Here is a 22,705-nt window from a genome sequence, read left to right on the forward strand (position 1 = left end):
AATCTTTTTTAAAAAAAGAAAGAAAAGATAAAATCTCTTCTTCCTCCCAGGAGAATGTGGTTTCCTTGTAAGAGGCTTTTATTTTAACTATACAATGTGTGTGTGTATAAAAGAATGTTAGTAGTTTTCAGTTAACTTGATATAATTTTTAAAAATGTAACAAGTTAATGAGATCTTCCTAAACTTTTGATGTAAAAATCTACCACACATAGAGAGTATTGCTCTAGTATAGGAGCAGTACGTTTAGGGAAAGGAATAAAGAAATAAATTCAATTTGTAATAATGATATATTCCCATTTTGCAAGGCAACTCTTTAAAATAATTGAAAATGATGTAAAAAAGTTTCAGCGTAACAAGACTAGATAGAAACTAAGTTGCAGCCCTAATTTCACATGTCTGGCTGAAGTTTATTTGTAAACCTCTGGTTTCTTTCCAACAGAGATCAACTGAGAAGAGATAATTGGAGTTGTACTTAATAATCTGACTCAATCTTTCACACCGGTCAAAAAATTTTTATTGATTAAAAGGAAAAAAAGGATGCTTAGAGACAGTGATTCCAAGTTACATTAAGACAAACTCCAATGAATTTCCCATGAATATACTAAACACTATGCAGAACTCTAGTTACAGGTATGTTTTACTTAACGATAGTGCCAAGATAACATTTCATTAATCCTACTTTTTTCTCCAATATAAGGGATCATTGTGTTGTCATAGAAGGCAATCCCATTGCAAGATTAAGCCTGCAAAGCAAAGCAAATAATATTAGCATCCTATGATCCTCAGGCGGCTCTTTATCTCGCAACCACACACATGCACACGTACACTTCATCACAGAAGCCCCGTAGCTTAACTTGGGCTTTTTAATTAACTGCTCTGTTCAAAATCCTAGCTGGATTTTCATTCCTAGATCTGTTTTCTTTTTGCTAGAGTACAAAGAACAAAGTAATTTGTTGCTATATTTGTCTTAATTCCTAAAATAATTTTATTAGTAATCTAGTAGGTGAGTTGCAGTTCAAAAACTTACACCCAGCTAGGACCCCCATGTGATTGGAAGATACTGACTTGCATTCTGAATTCCCACTGTCTCATGTTAGAGAATTCTTTCTCAGGGCACAAAGGGTAAATGTTTAAAAACTCATTAAGTGCTAGTCAAAAATGTATATTAATCACACAAAAAGGTCCAAATTATTTTCTAACCAAAAATATCTTATACTTCCCCATTCTATTATTAATCACACATTGTAGTAAAGTTTGTAAATTGTCTGACCCACTTCTACGACACAGTTAAGTTCTATAATGACACAGAATATGCCTGTCCTACCTCCATAACCCAAAAACCTCACCAATGTAGGGCATATAGTAGATGCTGAGTAAATTTGTCCATGAAAATTAGCATTTTACTGATTTGTATTGAAAGCATAATTTCTAGTAAAGATATATGAATAACTAAATATAAGTATATATATACAACTTTATATATAAATGCAAACGGGTACATATATAATGGTAGAGAGAATGGGTGTTATTGTTCTGCTGAGAAAGCAAACAGGAACCTCACATATTTTTGAAACATTTCTCTGACATGGCTGGGCATGTTTCTCAGGCATTAAAAAAAAAGGCTGTTTATTTTGTTAAAGAGAGGAATTCCAATATATTAAGGCAGTGAAAGAGCACAGAGCGAGCAAAAGTAGCTGTTTTCTAGGACTTGGTTGGCATAAGAACTTTCTTCATCGAAGGACGAAGAGGGAGAGGCAGGGGATCATCCTACCATTTTGCCTCAGGGGAGGAAGGGGCTTCCTCTCACCAGCCTCTGTGCCAGCTGGGCCTGCAAGCCAGTGTTGTGGATTGGAAAGGGGAAGTAGGTTGCTAACATGGTGTTGCCAGATTTAGCAAATAACAGTACAAGATGTCTAGATAAACTTGAATTTTAGATTAAAAAAAACTAAATTTTTATGTTCCAACAGTTATATTTGGGAATCTTGAAGTTGCGGGGTAATTTCCTGAGAAGGAAATTTCAAATTGCTTGTAGACTTCCCGGAGTTCCATTTTTTTCTTTTTATGCTATACCTGTCCCATTGTGCCTCTGTCCATGCTGAGTCCATGGTAATATAGGGGATTTTTTTTTATTTCAGGATTTTGCTTTTGATACTGTCATTGTCAAAGTCTGCTCAGGGACCAGCACCATGAGCTCTTGATAGAAGATACAATTTCTCAGATATTGGCGTAACAGGACATCCTGATGATACCATGTCTCAGACTCCAATAAACAGACTTTCGACTCTAAAGGAAGTCTGTGTGACCTGTGTCTTTTCACATGATGATGTGGCAACAAGGAAGCTAGTTCTGGGGAAACCTGGACTTCATTTCTGGCTCTGGCAATGACTCTGTATAGACAACAAAACAAGTCGTTTCAAGATTTTTGTGGCTCCAGCATTTCACAATCTAGGAGCTGGTAATTCCATCAGCACCTAACTGAAAACAGTATGAGAAGACTAAGGTTAAAACTCTTTGAACAAACTGAAATCTTATGAAAAAACGTTACATCACTTGTTTAAAAAATGCTTACTTCTCAGAAGGACTCAGGATGGCATAGACTATGTATAAATATGAACTCTCTTTTTGAATAAAGTGATGTCTCATTTCCCTGGCATTTTCAGAGAGTGTTCCACAATAAGCTAAGACTTTAGAAAAATATTTCTAAGTCTTGCATGTCTAAGCATACTGAAGAAAAATTTGCATTTTCTTGATGAGCCTAAGGCAAGATTAAAAACCTTGGTTATTGTGCTGTCTGTGCTATGCCAAACAAGGAAACAGGAAACAAATGCATAAAAAGAGTTTATACTTCAAGAACTTCCAGAGTCTTTGCGACATGGAGTGCGGTTTGCATTCACACTAAATGGCCTGCCTGCTGGCTTTCACAGTCTCAGGCTGCTGTCATTCCTTCTCTTTGTCACAGGCCATCATTTCTCCTCAGGGCTGTTTCCCATCTTCTCCCTCACTTTCAATGCAATTTTATCTGGAAAGGCACATCTCCTATGACAAAGCCTGCGGAGTTTGCCACTCCGAAGCATTTTTGCTTACTTCTGCGTTGCTGCCTAGTTTCCAAGTGGCTGAGATGGGCATATTCTGGAAGGCTCTGATAGATAGCTTCCTGTCAAGCACAGGTCCTGCATACATACAATCATCGATATTATATTATATTATATTACATTACATTATATTATATTATATTCAAATGTTGAATGGTTAATATACCTCTAGATATATTAATAATCTTGTGTTATTTTTAAACCATATATCTATTATTGAAAAGGAATGAAATGCTGTGCCTGACAGCTGCCAAACCCTCTCAGCCAGCTGAATTACCATATTCCTTCATTTAGAGCACACTTGAATAAACATTTTAATGTTTTTGAAGGTAAGTCTTACAATTAATATTCATTTTTAAGGTGATAACATTCCTTCAGTTTCAGAAAAGTTGTTATTAAGACTGATGTATTGTCAACTGATAACTTCATAGATTAAAGAAATAAGCATCTTTTTTAGAGTTTTTCCATACATTGTTCAGAGGCTAATAGTGAGAAAAGAAGGAATATCACAGATATGACTAATACAGCCTGAGTCATTGTCACACCATCCCCCCATTTGATTATCTCCTCCCACACTCCGGAGACAAGTGTACCTCTGATATATATCCTTCTAGTTCGTTTTCCACTCTGATATACAGAAATAGTTCAAAATACCTGTTATTACTTTGTATGTTTTTGAATTAGAGAATGATATAATAATATTGTCATGTGATTTATTTGTATCACTCCACATTGTTTTGAGAACTATCCCAATATGGGTATACACAGCTCTATAGTAATATGTGTAAAAATATTGTAACTCATAGCTTTTAACTGAAGTATGATTTCATCACAAGCGATCATAATTTATTTATTTATTTGTCTATTGATGCATATTGAGTTTGCTTTAAATTTTTTTCTGCTACCAAAAAAATGATCTTCAATGAATATGCTTACTTATGCCTCTTGTGCTCTTATACCAGAATGTGTCACAGCGGTGCTCTGGACCCAGCTCCAGCGACTCCTGGGAGCCAATGGTGCACATCTTTCCTACTCTACCTTCCGTGATAACCATGGCAGAAGCATTTACACCATGGAAAATGGCAAACCTACAAATCAAACTTCCTGTCCCCCAACCAGAAAGCCACTCATTAAACCTTTACCAGCACAGCACTGCATATATGCTCCCTGAAATAAAATTATTAAACATTAGGGTATGCTTGTTTTCATTTTTTTCTGGATGCAACTAAAATCTACTCCCTCATGACAGTATATTAATATACAGCCTTAAAATATCTTTAGAAAGGCTTGATACTGTCATATATGCTCATGTATGCTTACATGACAGATAAGAACTGCCATCTTATTGTTTCATTTGCACTTTTCTCCTACTCAGGGAAGCTGAGCATATTTTCACATGCATAGTAGACATTGTATTTCCTTGCCTTTAAATTGCTTTGCCCATTTTCAAATTGGCCAGTATTTTTAATATTGAATTATAAGAGGTTTTTACATAGACTGGAAAATTAATTATTATCTGTTACACAATCTACAAATACCTTTTGTCAATCTGTTTCTTGTTTTTTAAACTTGCTTATGGTATTTGCCATGTACTAGCTATGTAACCTCAAGAAAGTTACTTAACATCTATGTATCTCATATTTCTCATCTGTGAGACTAGAACAGTATTTGAACCCACCTTATTGATTGGGTTGATACATGCTCGTCAGGGCCTAGCAATTATTGTTATTATTGTTGTTATGATTACATTGCCATATGAAAGTTCTTAGTTTTGATAGAGTTTTTTTTCTTTATGGTTATTTGTTAAAGAAGTTTTTTTCTAAATCCAAGCAGTGGGAAAACAGACTGCTCTGTTTTCTTGTAGTTTTAGAATTTTTTATATTTAGGTCATTTATACAGATGACTCTGCTTTTTCCTCCCTTTTATTCTGAGCACCTAGCCAGCATTTCTGGAGCCAGTAGGTACTCAATACATGTTTACAGAAAGAAGAAAGAGAGGGAGGGAAACAGAAATTCACATTAATTTTTTAAGTGATCCTGCTAAGAAATTCAAAGAGGAGAGAGACGAAAGAAGAGCGGGTAGGACAAATTACTATTAACTGTACTTACAACCTTTTAAAATGGAAATCCCTTAATCCCTTGTCATATTTATGTCAAATCTTATGGAAGCTTTAAAAATTGATAACTTCCAAGACAATCAAGGGCACTCAGAACTCAGGCCTTGAGATGTTTTATCTTATACGCAATAATGAACTCTTATTCCCTTTCCAGATAATATCTGGGTAATTCTTAGACCCTAAACTGTCTCTCCTTGAATCATGTATTTTCTCTACATATTTGGGGAAAATCCAATTTCAATTTGCAGCCAAAAAGTAAGATAGGAGGACACACTGACCCTCTTTGTTCTTCTCACTGTGCACAGGCCATGGAATTAGCACGCAAAGTGCTCAAATCCAGTGTATCTATACCAGGCGGCGTCTACAGACTGAAAAGGTGCCACCTCTTCAGGGTACCACCACTAGCAACTGAGAAATCCTCATACTCAGACATTTGTAAACCACCAAACTAAAGGATAGGCAATAAGAAAGATTGACTTCCAAATGCTTACCTAGAGCTAAAAATTTTAAATTCATGCCAAGCCGGAAAGGCTCCAACTTCACTATCATGTGATTTTATCTTATAAGCATGTTCTATTTGCATACCTGCTTCTATTACATCATCAACCAATTAAATTACTCAATTGTTAAATTCTTTGAGATTAATAATTTTATTATTTTTAATAAATTTCACAATTCCATAAGTTATACAATGCACATTTCTAATGTCCCCCTTACCACATCGTACCAAATGAAAATGATCTGGTTTATAGGCGGTCCTTGACTTCACATTATTAGCCTCTTTTACAACCAGAATTTTTGTGATCAATCATTGTTGTGCCTAAATCACTTTTTATTGCACCTGTTTGGGTTTAAATACATCAGCTCTCAAACACACCCTTCGTTTCACAGTGCCATGTATGGTCTCTTAGACAACAGTTGCACTTTTGTACAATAACCAGCTTCATGGCTCAGCAATCTGTGATTCAATTACTAGAATATAGCTATGGAGTTAGTAAAAATAGGTGGGAATGGAGAAAACAAGACTAATGGTAGTAAGAAAAAGGTAATTGTGACAAGAGTGAAGGTACTATCATGCTAAAATTATAATATTCAAAGGTGATATATAATTATGAATTTGAAGAAAGCATTTTATATGCAGTTGGAAGATGGTGTTCTGGCTGCATTTGCTCCATGTTCCCTATGAGAGGAGCTCTGTTCAACGGATCTTCATACCCAGCACCAAGCACAGTGCTATATCCTTTTCTAAAAAATTAAATTTATTGGGTAACATTGGCTAATGACATTATATAAATTTCAGGTGTGCAACTTGATAGTACAACATCTGTATACTCACTCCATTGGATGCTCGCCACCCACAGTCTCCTGTCCTTTCTTCACCGTGTATTTGACCCTCTTCACCCTCTCCATCCTTTTCCCACCTTCCTTTTTATTGCAATCTTATTCATAATGGCCAAGACATGGAAACAACTTAAGTGTCCTTGGATGGATGATTTCGTATATAATAGAATACAATTAAGCCATAAAAGAGATGAAATATTGCAATTTGTGACAACATGGATGCTAAGTAAGGATCAGGCTAAGTGAAATAAGTCAGATGAAAAAGGACAAGAACCGTATGATTTCATTCATATGTGGGATATAAAACATAAAGCAACAAACAAGCAAACAGAATGAACTTATAGATATGGACAAAAGAATGGTGGTTCTCTCTTAATGGCACTCAAGAGACATGTGTGTTGAACCCATTCGTTTAATTGTGTGCAAGCCTCTCTTTCCATTTACTCCAGATATCCAAGACCACTCTCATTCTATAAAAATTTAAAGTACTTAGTGGTTAGAGTTTTCCTTGGTTTCTGTTCACCCACAAGAAAGCATTCCCCTCTAAAATCCATGTATAACCGTCACTAAGATTAAGCCTCTCATATGGTCTAAACAGATGCTGACTCATATATAAGTACCAAAATTCAGCTTTACACCATCCCTACTTCTTATCTCTCCACTATTTCCTTCGCCAGCCATCCCATGACATACATGCAAAATGACTCCATTTAAATGAATTTCAGTCCTTCTGCCCCTTTTGTGAAGCTTTTTATGGGTGCCAGTGAGACTTGGCTAGAGAAAGCCTGAAGGGATTGGTTTGCTATTGGACAACGGAGAGAAAGGAGGATTTTATGAGAGTGGGATCATTACAATGTTTCCCATTAAAATATTTTTAGTGTTTACATTTCAAACTTAACACAGTCTACCCTGTACGTTGGCAATATCCCAGACCTAAGAATCAATAAGCTACTCAGTGCTTCCTGAGACTTCTCTAGCAATGAAGCAGGCAGCTCTCTTTTCTCGCCACCACCAAAAGAATAAATTACTAAACAATAGGCAATCTTGCTTCATTTAAAACATATGAAACACTTCACAATAGTATTGCCGTCTTTTTTGGTCAAATGGAACAGCTGTTTTAAAGGCATAGTATTAGACCTTAATGATTATTAATCTAACTTAGAGTGATTTAATTCATTAAAACGCTCACTTCACACTAAGTGCAGACTGTTGATTTCAATGAAGTTATAAAATTGCCTTACAAAATTGTCTTAGAAGGATCTGTTTTTTTGAAGCATTGTGATAAGATCATTCTTTCAGAATGTCAAGACCTTGCTTAACAGTTAGGTTTTTTTAAAGCTAACAGATTTTTTTAAATAGCAATGAATAGAGACTCCCTGTAAAAGTAACCCCACTGTGAATGCTCATGAGGCTGTGGTCTGACCCCGTGAAGTTCTTCTCCATTGTGAAATTATGCATTCAATCAGAACTTTGGTTTATCATCTTTACTACCGGTGTATTTTTGCTGATACCACTGGGTTGAACATTGTCAGTCAGTGTAATGTGAACCAAATTTATCTTTTGTTTCTGAAGTTTCATTTATTCTACACCCTCTAAAAAAGAATTTAGCTTTACCCTTGTTGCTAAGCTAGTGGTTAGCAATTTCTAGAAACTTAAAAAGAGGTCAGAACCATTGGTTTCAAATTCAGATTAATATATGGTTATTTAAGCCACAAAGGAAATAACGACATCTAATCAGGATATTCTTGAAGTCAGTAGAGCCGTCTGCTTCCAATCAGTAATCCTATATGCCAAAACATTTTCTGAGAAGTGCATTTACAGATGTATTTTTGAACTTCCTGTGTATCTTGCCATGAGGAGAAACATCCCTAAAAGTACACGCTTGCAAAACAAAAAGGCAGGAGAATTGTGAGGCTAATGTATGCCATTCAGACCCTATGACGTTTCCTTTTAGGTTGTAGTTAGTTATATTGTGTCACATATGAGCTGGCAAAATAAGGAGTCACAAAATCTAATGTGTCAGCAAAGATACCTAACAAGAAAACAAAAAAAGATGTGTGTATGTATGCGTGTGTGTATATGTCTGAGAACTCAGAAGCAAGTACAGTTTATTGTTAAAAATTTTACACTGGGGATCCTATGATCAAAAGTTATTGAGTAAGTTACAATCAATATTTTTGAGCTACTACTTTAGGTGAATAATTGATTTAGACACCATAAAGCATACAAGAGAAGGAACTTATTAAGGACCCAACTTCAAGGAGCTTACTGCTTAATTGGGCCAAAAAGATTAACACATAGAAAGATGACAACTTTCAGAGGCAGAATATAAATGACCATGAGGTGACAGAGACAATAAATTCTGTGCCTGAAAAACATTATTTTGAACCAGGGAAGTCAGTGAATATTTCCAAGAAGAGGGACATATAAGTGACCTTGAGACTTGTTAATCAAAAGCTAATTCTTTACATTCTAGTATTTACCCTTGGGTACATTCTTTGATCATAAATATGATTCTTTATTTTTTAACAGTTTAGTTTTATTGTATTTTTCCATCATCATTTATTCCACTTATACGCCCCTTGCCCCCCTCAGTTACTATCCTTTTGTCTGTGTCTATGAGTCCTTTTTCTTTTTTGCTCCATTCTTCCATCCCTTAGCACCCACCTTCCTGAACCGTCAGCCTGCTCTCCATCTATGACTTTCTATTTTGCTTGTTCACTTTGGTCATTAAATTCCACAAATGAGTGAAACTATATGGCATTTGTCTTTCTCTGACTGGTTTATGTCACTTAGCATAATGTTCTCCAGGTCCAACCATGTTGTCACAAAGGGTAAAATTTTGTTCTTTGGAAGGATAAACAAGATTGACAAAACTTTAACTAGACTCATCAAGAAAAAAAGACAGAGGACCCACATAAATAAAATCAAAAATGAAAGAAGAGAAATAACAACTAACACCAAAGAAATATAAAGGATTATAAGAAAATATTACAAACCACTATATGCCAAAAATTGGACAACCTGGGCAAAATGGATAAATTCCTAGAAATATAAAATCCTCCAAAAGGTAAATCAAGAAGAATCAGAGAATATGAAGAGACAGATTACACCTAGCCAATTGAAGCATTAATCAAAAAATTCCCAAAAAACAAAAGCCCTGGACTGGATGGCTTCACAGGTAAATTTTATGTAACACTCTGAGAATTAACATCTGTCCTTCTCAAACTATTCCAAAAGTTCAAGAGGAGGGAAGACTCCCAAGCTCATTATACCAGGCCAGCATTATACTAATCCCAAAACCAGATAAAGACACGATAAAGAAAGAAAATTATAGGCCAATATCCTTGATAAACATAGATGCTAAAATCCTCAACAGAATATTAGCAAACCAAGCACAACAATACATCAAAAAGATCATACACTATTATCAAGTGGGATTTATTCCAGGATGCAGAGTTGGTACAATACTCTCAAATCAAATCAATAAATGTGATATTCTACATAAACAAAATGAAGGATAAAAACTACATGATTATATCAATAGCTACAAAAAAAGCATTTGATTAAATCCAGCACCCATTGATGATAAAAACTCTCAGCAAAGTGGAAATAAAAGGAACATACCCAAGCACAATAAAGGCCATATATGACAAACTTACAGCCCACACTATACTCAATGGGCAAAAACTACAAACATTTCCCTTAAGATCAGGAACAAGACAGGGATATCTGCTTTCACCACTTTTATTCATAGTGCTGGAAGTTCTAGCAACAGCAATCCGAGAAGAAGAAGAAAGAAAAGACATCTAAATTTGAAAGGGGGAAGTAAAACTGTCCTTATTTTCAGATGACATGATACTGTATATTGAAAACTAAAGATTCCACCAAGAAATCAATAGAACTAATAAATGAATTCAGTAAAGTAGCAGGATACAAAATTAATATCCAGACATCAGTTGCATTTTATATGCCAATAACAAACTAACAGAAAGGGAAATTAAGAGAACAATCCCATTCACAATTGCCTCAGAAAGAATCAAATACCTAGGAATAAATTTAACCAAGGATGTAAAAGACCTTTGCTTAGAAAATTATAAGACATTGAAGAAAAAAATTGAAGAACATACAAATAAGTGGAAGTACATACCATGTTCATCGATAGGAAGAATAAGATCATTAAAATGCCCACGTTACCCAAAGCAATCTATACATCCAATGCAATTCCTATCAATATTCCAATGACTTATTTCACAGAACTATAACAAGTATTTCAAAAATTTATATGGAACCACCAGAGACCCCAGATAGCAACAGTGATCTTCAGAAAGAACAAAGTTGGAGGAATCATGATACATAATATCAAACTATACTATAAGGCCATAGAAATCAAAACAGTATACCACTGGCATAAAAGCAGACACATGGATCAATGGAACAGAATAAAGAGTCCAGAAATAAACCCACACCTTTATAGTCAATTAACATTTGACAGGGGAAACAAATACATACGATGGGCTAAAAATTATCTATTCAATAAATGGTGTTAAGAAAATTAGATACATGCAGAAAAATGAAACTAGACCATCTTTTTTTAGGGTGGGGAGATTATTTATTTATTTATTTTTAGAGAGAAGGGAAGGGAGGGAGAAGGAGAGAAACATCCATGTGTGGTTGCCTCTCACACACCCGCTACTGGGGTACCTGGCCCACTACCCAGGCATGTGTCCTGACTGGGAATCACACCTTTTTACACCACACCCAAGAATAAATTAAAAAGAGATTAAAGACTTAAATTTAAGACTTGAAATCATAAAAATCCTAGAAGAAAACATAGGGAGTAAAATCTTATACATTGCTCATAGCAATGTTTTTTCTGATATATCTCCTCAAGCAAAGGAAACAAAAGAAAAAAATAAACAAATTAGACTACATCAAACTAAAAAGTTTTTGTACAGCAAAGGAAACCATCTGCAAAATAAACAGACAACCCATTGCATTAGAGAATATATTCTCCAATACATCTGATAAGGAGTTAATATCCAAAATTTATAAGTATGATTCTTTAAAAATCAATTAATAAACTACTTTATTCACATGACTTCAGCATCTCCCATTTATTTTGCAGGATCCAAATGAAAATCTAATTCAATAAAACACAGTAGTCATACTTCTGAACAGATGTTGAATTAATAATCATAGTTTTTATTCTGAGCTAAATCCAACAACAAATATATTAAAAGCAACAAAATCTAAAGTTTTTTTAAAAAAATGGCTATTTAAAGAACAAACCAATCAAGATTACATTAAAATGTTTGCCTGCCTGAAGTATAAAGATCAAAAAGAGTAAAAGATCAGGAAATGAGTGAAGATACTCTCATTGGTAGTATGAAAATAGTGCCTATGGTATACTAGCACAACAAAGTCAACGTCCATAAATGACAAAAGCAGATGATGACTGTGTGTGAGTGTGTGTGTGTGTGTGTGTGTGTGTGTGAGAGAGAGAGAGAGAGAGAGAGAGAGAGAGAGAGAGAAACAGAGCAATCCAACCATCAAATAATAGAGATATTAAAGGAAATAGGGCCAGCAATACTAAAACAACACTCAAGGGAATAAAGTTAACAGGATACAAAGGGAATCCCAGTATAGACATTATAGAAGAAATACCAATTTCTATGAGAATAAAGCAGGCCTTGAGAGAATAGATGGCATGAACAATTAGCCGCACTAACAAATATAGCAAGGCCAATGAGGGAAAAAATTACTAGCAATGAAATGTCTGGAGTATTGGATATTGGTATGAAGAAGGAATAAATTAGATCCAAATGTCACATCATACACCATAATAAATGCAAGCGTAAAACACATACTAAAAACTATATGTCAGAAAAAATAGAAAACACATTTGTAAGATGACATGGATAAATGTTTTTAAAAGAAAGCAATGAAATTCCAAACTGACAACATAACTAATGAAAGTTTCAAATTCTGAATATATAAAGAACAGATATAAATTATGTCAATGCTCACATTTCACTGTAATTAGAAAAGAAATATAAATCAAAATTCAGTTACCACTATACAGCTGTGAAAGCAACCATAATAAATACCACTAATAAGAGTCAAATGTTAAAGACAAAAAATCTGCAGAGAAGGAAAGACATTCACAATAAACTACTTGACTTAATGTAAAACAATATTTACAAAGCCATACTAACATAGAGTGTCCACGAGGTAACATGCAGAGTGTGGGGGCAGGCATGAGAGCTGCAAAAGCTAAGTGGATGTATTAGTTAATTCCTAACATTGTAACATAGGAAATAACAAATTTAAACATTATATATATATATATACCTAATTATATATATATTACATATTTTGTCTGAAGAAACAGGCAAAAAGAGTTGAAAGTCATGAATGGGAGATGAATTTGTTGGAGGAGAAATGTGGCGCAGGAGACTGTTTTTTTTTAAGAAAAATTTTAATTCTAGTCAGCTTTGTGATAATGCTTCCTTTGAAAATAAAATTTTTCTTCTAGCGCAATTAATTAATTTGAGAACAACTTGAGCATACCGTAAATTCCCCACTTCCTTATGCTCAATTTTGTCTGCAAGAAGAACTAGGAACACTGCACCCAGCTGAGGTGGGAAGGAATACACAAAACACTCACTCCCTCAAATATCTACCAGCTCCATCCATGCACCATGGGTATGAACCACACACACCCACATGCCTTACTATGTAGCCATATTTTTCATAAAGATGAGCAGCAGTAATTAAGTACAACTGTTTCTTCTTTGTCACACCCACACTGACAATTTTAGTTTTTATAAATTTTGATCTTAACTAAAGTATTTTTAAAATAGAATTTTTTTCCAATCATGATATGTCAAATCATTGTATGTCATTGATGAAGTATTTGAGTGTCGTGTCCCTAACCTCATTTTTGCCTTTTGGTATTTGTTTATCATTTAGTTGGTTTGTTTCTTCAGTTAGTACTTTTTCTAGGACAGTTTTAGTCTTAGAGAAAAATGTAGGAGAAAGCACAGAGAGTTCTCAAACACAGTTTTCCTTATTATTAATATCTTGCAAAAGTGTTGTACATTTGTTACATTTGATTAGGCAATATTGATACATTATTATTAACTGAAGTCCATAGTTCACTTTTTGTGTTGTGCATTCTACAGATTCTGACTAAATGTGTTCTGTCTATTCATCCCTCCCCCTAAAACCTGGAAATCACTAATCTTTTTACTGTCTCCATAGTTTTTCCTTTTACAGGATGTCACATAGGTGGAATCATATAGTATGTAGCTTTTTCAAATTAACTTATTTAATTTAGTAATATGCATTTAAGAATCATGTGTTTTTGTGACTTGACAGCTCATTTCATTTTATTGCTGAATAAATTTTCCATTGCATGGATGTATAGTTTGTTTACCTATCACCTACTGAAAGACATCTTGGTGACTTTCAAGTTTTGGCAATTATGAATAAAACTGCTATAAACAATTGTGTGCAAATTTTTATGTAAACATAGGTTGTCAAATCATTGAGTCTGATTAACTTTGCAACTCAAGGAGCATGATTGCTGGATAATATGGTAATAGTATGTTTAGTTTTATAAGAAACTGCCCAAGTATCTTCCAAAGTGCTTTACCATTTTGCATTCCCATGAGCAATGAGTAGGATTCTTATTGCTCCACATCCTTGCCAGCTTTGGGTGTTGTCAGAGTTTTGGATTTTAGGCATTCTAATAGTTGTGTGGTACAGTAATTGTTCGATTGTAATTGTTTCTATTGCAATTCCTTAACGACATGATGTTGAGCACTTTTCGTACGCTTATTTGTTATATGCATATCTTCTTTGGTGAGCTGCCTGTTCAGATCTTTTGCACACTTTTTAATTGGGTTGTTTCTTATTGTTGTATTTTAAGAAATCTTTGTATATTTTAGAAACCATTTCTGTAAAATATATGTTTTACAAAAATGTTCTTAAATCCTAGCTTGTCTTTTCTTTCTCTAAATAGTGTATTTCATAGAGCAGAAGTTTTTGGTTTCAAATAAGTCCAACTTACCACTTTTTTCTTCTGTGGGTCATGTGCAATTTTGCAGAACTCAGTGATTTTTAGGAATTCATAGAGTGTGTAATAGCCACTGACCACATTTATCCTTTTCAACCATTCATTTACTTGACCATATAATTTCATTTTGAGTCAAGTCCCCAGAATAATTGGTAGAGGTACTCAGTAGCATAACTTATGGTGAAAAATTGGAAACCTAATTCCAAACAGTTGAGAATGGATTAGTAATACAAGAGAATATCAACAATGTGAAATATATGTGAATAATGTGTTAAAGATTGCTAGCATGTCAACATTCTTTACATATAAAAATAAGTTCACGGAAATGTTAAGCAAAGAAAGTAGCATATAAAATATCATTATTCATTAATTTCAACTAAGAAATATGTAATTTGACAAATAAAAATGAAAATTCAGTAACACGTACTAGTTAGAATAAATAGCACTAGTTGCTGTGAAACACATCCCACAATCTAACAGTAAAAGTTTATTTTTCATTCATGCAAAGTTGAATACAAATGTTTCAGTTAAGAATCAGCCAAGGGACAAGCTCTTCCCATCTGTGGCTCTACCATCCATTAAGCCATGTAGTCCTTGGCCAATTCCTTCCTCTGCACTTGGCTGGGAGATGGACAAGAGTCTGAGAAGGAAGCACACAAGAAGTTTTATGGGCCACAGGTGGGAAGAGGTTTGGAACTCATTTGCACCTAAGTGGCCACACCTATCTTCAAGACAGGCTGAGATAAACGGTCTAGTGGTGTGCCCAGGATACACAGGAATGCTTTGGTACCCACATAGCACCTTCTGCATTTGACAAAATGAGACTCTGGTTTTCCTAAGCTCCTGTCTCCTTTCAGTTTTGCTTAAGCCTTAATAATACATAAGTATCTCATATTCTCTTACTCTATTTTGTTCTTGAGTCCAGAATATGAGAGTTCAGCTATCACTTATCCTAGTCTATTAGGTTTCTGTGTTCAGATAGGAAGAGTTTTGATAGCTAGAATTTATTCTTACTTTAAAAAAAAAGGAAATTGAAATTTGCAGGTTTTCTGAGCTCATACCCTATCCTTCACTTCAGACACCTCCTAAATCAACTCAGAGTATTGCCTGTCCTATTTAAAAATTTTACAGCAAGTTACACATCTTGCCAAGGAAAAATGTGTAACAATGCTTTCTGTAACTGATGCCTCATCCCTAACCTAAATCTTTTTTTTTTAAGATAAAGCAAATGTCAAAGATTTTTTTTTAAATAGCACAAAATAGTCCTACCTAAATCTTTTAACCTGCATATTAATAACTACTGTTTGATTATGCACTGATAGCATTCATCAGTGTCAATTCTTATAGAAGTGTTTTTATATTAACATAGCTATTTCATATAAGAATCTGTAAACATGCTATATTTTGGCAGTGAAACATCTTTATCATAATAATCCATTCTAAAATGTTTTTCTATTTTAATGATCACCTTAACATTGTTCTCCAGTTACCATTTAATTTCCACAAAAGCTTTTTAAAGCACTTAGACATTTTAAAGAGTAAATTAATTATTATTTTTTTATAGATTTTTTTCCTGTTTTATTTCACCAAATTTGTTCACGGAGCTATACTCAAACAAAACCTATTCAGCATTTATTATCATGAAGATGTAGCCAAAGAAGAGTCTATCAAATTTAATCAAGATTAGATCAAAAAAGATTTTTTCATACAGTATACTCTCCTCAGAAATAAACCAATATTTTCCATAGTTTTTCTGAAATATGCAACGCTGCATTTTCTCACAGAAGATTGTAAATTTCAATGTGAAGACTGCTAACCCAGAGGCACCGTAGACCTAACTTGGGGTAAATGTACACCTTTAAAACTGCTTAAATTAAACATCAAAACAGAACAAAACAATACCTGATCTTGTTTTGGTTGAAAATAATAGGAGCCCAAAAAAGGTTTTCAATTCGTGGAGCTTCAGGAATGCTGAGATGCTTTCTTCACATACTTTTTCATCCAAGTTGCTTCTATTTGAAGAACTAAGAATACACCACCCCATTTTGTTTTCTTTTTGATGAATCTATAAAACTTACGTTGGACCTCAGAGCATGAGGGTGTACGCTAAGAGCGGCTAAAACCCATAAAAAGGAGACCACCGCTACACAAAACATCTGTCCAGGGCCCAAGGGGACGGCCTCAAACGGTATTTCTTTTCCTGCTGCCCGGTACACTCCAGCAATTGCTACACCATGCTTGTGATGTCTGAGGGTGAAGAGGGACAATAATTCAGCCGGGACACGAAGGAAGAGAGGGGACACCAGTACCCACAGGAACACACCCGACCACATCTCTGGGAAGGAGTAAAGTGCAGTTGGGGCACAGGGCGCCGTTGCCCACTCGCGGCTTGAGCTTCAGGTGGAGGCTATGACCCAGGAGCTCTGCCAACCCCCACTGCCCTCCCCTTGTGCTCCATCCGGAGGCTGTCACCGCAGCGAGATGTTTGGGGGACGACAGCCGACCCGCGTGTCGCCGTGGCAGGCTCTCACTCACAGCCTGCTCCTCTCCCGACCTCCACCGCCTAGCGCCACCTTCTGCCTGGGCCTTCTTCCAGTTTTTACTATCTTTAAAAATATTTTTTTAGGTACTTGCTTCGGGGTTTTTTAAAGATGTTTACTATTGTCAATTTGTATAAAATGTTTCATATAGGCTTTTAATGTGTATTCACATTTCATCTACACATAACATAAACACTATTTTATGTTTACTGTATTTAATCTCCATAATTATTAATGTCTTCCTTTATTTTTCCTACTAAGGCTTTTATTATATTTTGTTAATATATATTTTATGCTCCAAGATAAATTGCTACTTATTTGTGCAAGACTTTTGTTGTTATTACATTTATTTCTCCATTTTCTAATTCCATGTCATTAATATTAATGTACAGTGATTTTTGGAAGACTACATTAAAATCTTGCAACTTTGTGAGCTTCCAATTTTTTTGTTGATGTCCTTGCTTTTCTGTATAATTATACAAGTAGTAAGAGTTGACTTTCTAACAAGATATACGGAGACCTTATTTCAGGCTCCCCTTCAACTGCCTTATTACATAGTGTTTTTAATGTTTCAGTTAAACAAAGTTTAATCTATATCCACTCTTAGTCTTCTAATTAAACAGATTACTTAAAAACAAAACTGTTTATAAAATTAAGTAAATTAAAGAAACAATGAGAGATTGAAAATAGTGTCATCTGAAGTAATTGGATTTGAAATTTGATTTCTATACACTAAATAAATTAACATATTCTAAGAAAATATATTAAATGTAACATAATTTTTATAAATGCACTCTCCGTATGACATTAAAATTTTACTATAATGGCAAAGACTATTTCTAAAACAAACCCTAAAGGGAGAGTTGCTGTCAGTTACTACATCAGCAACTATTTTGAGTGTTTTAATATCACCACCTACTGGAGAATTAAAATCTGGAGATTTTACTGGAGAACACTTTACTTTGGGAATCATCATTAACAGCAATATTTATTGAATTTAGACATTCCTAAGTTCATAATATTTTTAAGGTGTTGAGGTCCTAACGTTTTCCTTTATAAACATGAGAAAATACTAAAGGTTCAATGATTTGCCCTAAATCACACTGTCAGGGGGGTCCCAACTTTTGGCGTCTCTGGGCCACACTGGAGGAAGGGTTGTCTTGGGCCACACATTAAATACACTGTGACACATAATCACAAAAAAAAAATCTCATAATGTTTTAAGTAAATTTACGATTTTGTATTGGGCCGCATTCATAGCCATCCTGACCTGCATGTGGCCCACAGGCTGTAGGTTGGACACCCTGTTCTTAAAGACTAATTATACACAAGCCTATACTCCAGGTCTACTAGTTCTCACTCCCAGGATCTGCGTTCCACGATTTGCCCTTTGAAGGTGACAGACACCTTTTTCATTGTCAATGTTCATTATAATAAGGATAAAACACTCTTAAAGTGAACGCAAAGTTGATTTTCCTACCAAAATTATTGATCATAATTTCCCATTTTTTATTGCCTCATAAAATAATTAAGAGCGAAATATCTATTTTTTGTTTATCCAACAGATGACCATTGATAAAATTATTTAGTATGAGCAATCTAGTTTCTCATGTCTCCCTTCTATTTTCTCGCCCAGAAAAAAAGAAGATAGCACTTTCCAACTCTCTGGTAGACAACTTAAAAGGCTATTGGAAATTGTGTGGGAAAACAGGCTACCTCTTAAACTGTAAGTTAGAGAATAAATTGGTGCTAAAGTATGCTAATAACCTCACAGTATCTATCAAAAATTTAAAGCAATAGCCTTTGACATCACAATTCCACTTTTAGAAATGTATTGTGCAAATATTAATTATAACATTATTGGTGATAGGAAAATTTTAAAAAATCTGACTATAAACTGTTATTAATAGGAAAATGATAAAATAAATTATAGGTCATCAATTTAGCCATATTATAAGGAATACTATACAGCTATATTTTTAAATGATGTAGTGCTATAAATACTTATAAGAGTAAACTTAATGTTTAAAGAAAAAAGCCAGTTTTTGCATTATATGTGTACTATTACTCCACTTATGTAAAACTACATAATTTTATAAATTTTACAATAGATATATATTAAAATATTGTTTTACATGTTTATCACACATTTATACAGTATGTAACTGTAAGTATATACTGTTTAAATACAGTTACATACTGTATAAATGTGTGATTACATATGCATATATACACAGACAAAATTGTATTTGTTTATGCATTGAAAGGTCTCTCAGGCAAGTTACATCTTTTCAAGTTGTGATTCACAGCAAAAAAAAAATTGTCCTACACTCTGGGGTGAACTGGGTGGGATTCAGAAGCATCTACATGGAGATTGGTACCAAAACAACCATGATTTTTTCTTATGTTTCAAAATTAATCAGAATCCATACAGTATTTTGAAAGATAATAAATATTAAGTTTAAGGTTCAAAACTTATTTTCAACTATTTAATGTATTTGTAAGTTTGCTGCAAATATAATTTTTAATACATATATGATTTTACACTTGAAATGGCCACATGTAATTCCTAATCAAGACATTTTAAAAATGATTTAGTCTACAATACAAAGATGCAAAGAAAATAAGACCAGCAACACTGAAAGGAAAAGAAACGAACAGAGACAAGAGGGAGGGAGGAAGGGGGGGATGGGGAAAAGGAAGGGAAGGGGAGGGTCAGGGAACATGTAGCAAGGTCTCATGGACAAAACCAAAGGGGAAGAATTGAGGGAGGGAGGAGTGGAGGAGGAAGGAGAAGGTGGTGGGAGGAAGGCAGAGACAAATGTATTTGAAAAAAATAATAATAATAAATAAAATAAAATAAAAATGATTTAGTCTAGTCCTTGATGGCCACCATTGATGAAAAACTTTATTGTACTAGAATACAATAAAAAATTTTACAACCATGTAAAAATTGTCACATAGTTGGAAGCTTATTTTTAATGGAATAGCTTTTCCTTTTCTTTCATTGATAACTATAATGTTAATTTTTTTTGATAATGTGAATAGATTGCCAACTTAACATTCCCATAGCATTTATTTCACAGTCTAAATAACTTCTAATTTGTAAAAAATGCAATGTGCCTTGTTAAAGCAGTCACCTTCAAAGTGGTCTGGATGCCCCAAAAAGGGAGTGTCAGCCCCAAGTAGGCAGAATTATGTAAAATATTTGGTGTGCTAGGTTGAATAGTGTTCCCCTAAAATTCATGTCCACCTGGAACATGAGAAGGTGACTTTACCTGAGGTAAGGCTCTATGAAGATGAAAAGTTCAAGATCAGATCATCCTGGATTAGAGTGGGACCAAAATCCAATTGAATTCCCTTCAAAGAAACAGAAAAGGAGAAGACATAGGGTCACATAGAAGAACATGATGTGAACATAGAGGCAGTGGTTGGAGTAAGGCATCTGTACACGAAGAGATGCCAAGGATTGAGGGCCACCACCTGTAGTTCAGAGAAAGACAGGGAATGTATTCTCCCTCATAGCTACCAGAAAAAACTACCCTGGCAACGCATTGATTTTAGACGTCTGGCTTCCAGAAATGTGAGTGAATAAATTGCTATTTTAAGCCACCTAGTTGGCAATGATTTGTCATGGTAGCCCTGGAACACTAAGGTACATGGATGCCACTTGCAGTGGCCCCTCCACCCAGAATACGCCTTATCAGGAACCAACTGCTGCCCTCACTTTCTGCAGTCTGGGGAGGTGGAGGGAAACGGACATCTGAGAACTGAACTTCCCAAGGGTCAGCTGTGGTTCTGAAGTACAGAGTTCCCTTTCCTTGAGGTAAACCAAGATTTTATTTAGAAGATGGAAAGTCCATTAGACTCAGCTGTGATTTTACCCAGCACTCCACTGGCCTGTTCCAGTCCATCATCTTCTGATACAAATAATCAAGAAAACAACCTATGAGTGCAACTCTTAGAGGACAAGTAAGGAAAACAAGACCTTTATTCAATCCCTGTTGCAGTGTGATAAAACATCTTAAAAGGGGAAATGAAGGAAACAATCAGAACCTTTCAGAGAAACCAGCATTGTCAACAAAGAAAACTGGAATTCCACAAAAGTTTAAACAAATAGATAGTGATCTTGATGAAAGGACATATTTGAAAAATACCTTCAAGAATATCATTGCAGCATGTATGGAACTGGAGAAAATTTTGCTAAGTGAAATAGGCCAGTTGGTAAAAGACAAATATCATATGATTTCACCTATAAGAGGAATCTAATGAACAAAATAAACTAATGAGCAAAACAGAACCAGAGGCATGGAAACATGGGGCAGACTGATGGAGACCAGAGGAGAGGGGGGAGGGAGGTAATGGTGGAAACAAGGGGAAGGGACTAGTCAAAGAACATGTATGAATGACCCATGGACATGGACAATGGCATAGGGATTGACTGCAGGAGCAGAGGATTGCCTGGGGGAAGGAGGGCACAGGGGGAAAAATTGGGACAATTGTCATATAATAACAATAAATTTTTTTTAATATCATTGCATGTGACTTTCAATCACTCGAGACTGGGTCCTGAAGGTGGTCTCCAAAATGATTTTGTGAATCAGAATCTTTCCAAGTAAAGATTAAATGAAGAAAAAGCAAAATGGTGAAGTAGGTACAGGAAATAAAAGACCTTCTTCAGTGGCTCGTCAAAATGTAGAGCTCAAAGAACGGCCTGTTCCAGTTACAGTTTTTGCAAAGAAGTGAAGAAGCCATAGCCAGCAGTCACTTTGAGGGCTGCAGTCAGTCGTGTCCAAAGAGAACAAGAAACTCTTTACTCAGCTGACAGACCACTGTGGGTTAGAAGATAAATTTGCTCCACAATAACAGGAATGAAGGAGAATTTATAAGCACTTCATTAATAATTTTTTTTCTCCAGAATATCTTTGAGAATGACAAGTAAATTTAAGGGCAGATATAAACCATTGGGTCTTAGAGAAAGATATCCTCCTGAACATCAAATTTAGAGCACTCTGTTATATAAATATAAACTAAGTTCTAAAATGAAAATTCGTTATTTTGGGTCAATTTGTTAAAGAAAATTTGACAGCAAAAGAAATGTGACAAAAATAACTCATGTTAAAAATATTTTGGATAATTCTGGAAATGAGTTTTAATATGTTCTTTTGTTCATTGTAGTAAAAAGTTATGTCAAATATTAAAAAATACTCCAGTCTGGTGAATGTCAAAACTTCAACTGGTCTGAAAATGCCTGCATCTCTCTTAAGTTGATGACCTTGTTTCCATCTATTTACCATATATTTCCATTTGGATGATCTAGAAGGTAATTAAACTCATACATCCCAATTTTTAAATAATAATACACATGGAGATAAAAACTGGGGGCCACTGCACAAGCCACAAGCCTTTGTTTCCTTCCAGCCACCAAGCTGCTCCCTGTGTCCTGCCTCAGGCCTCACACCAGTCACGTGTCCTGAAATCAGCAACAGTTTGGGAGCCCTGGCTGCCCCTTGAGCTGAGGGAGTGGTAACCT

The 22,705-nt window shown here is 34.9% G+C and overlaps 1 pseudogene; it reads left to right on the forward strand.

Moving 5' to 3' along the window:
- The first annotated feature begins 21,001 nt into the window (after positions 1 to 21,001).
- On the forward strand, positions 21,002 to 22,114 carry LOC129084116 (swi5-dependent recombination DNA repair protein 1 homolog; annotated as a pseudogene).
- The last annotated feature ends 591 nt before the right edge of the window (positions 22,115 to 22,705 follow it).

Source organism: Pteronotus mesoamericanus, unplaced genomic scaffold (genome assembly GCF_021234165.1).
Source record: "Pteronotus mesoamericanus isolate MK-2021 breed Mesoamerican mustached bat unplaced genomic scaffold, CSHL_Meso_final scaffold_174, whole genome shotgun sequence".
Taxonomy (NCBI): Eukaryota; Metazoa; Chordata; class Mammalia; order Chiroptera; family Mormoopidae; genus Pteronotus; species Pteronotus mesoamericanus.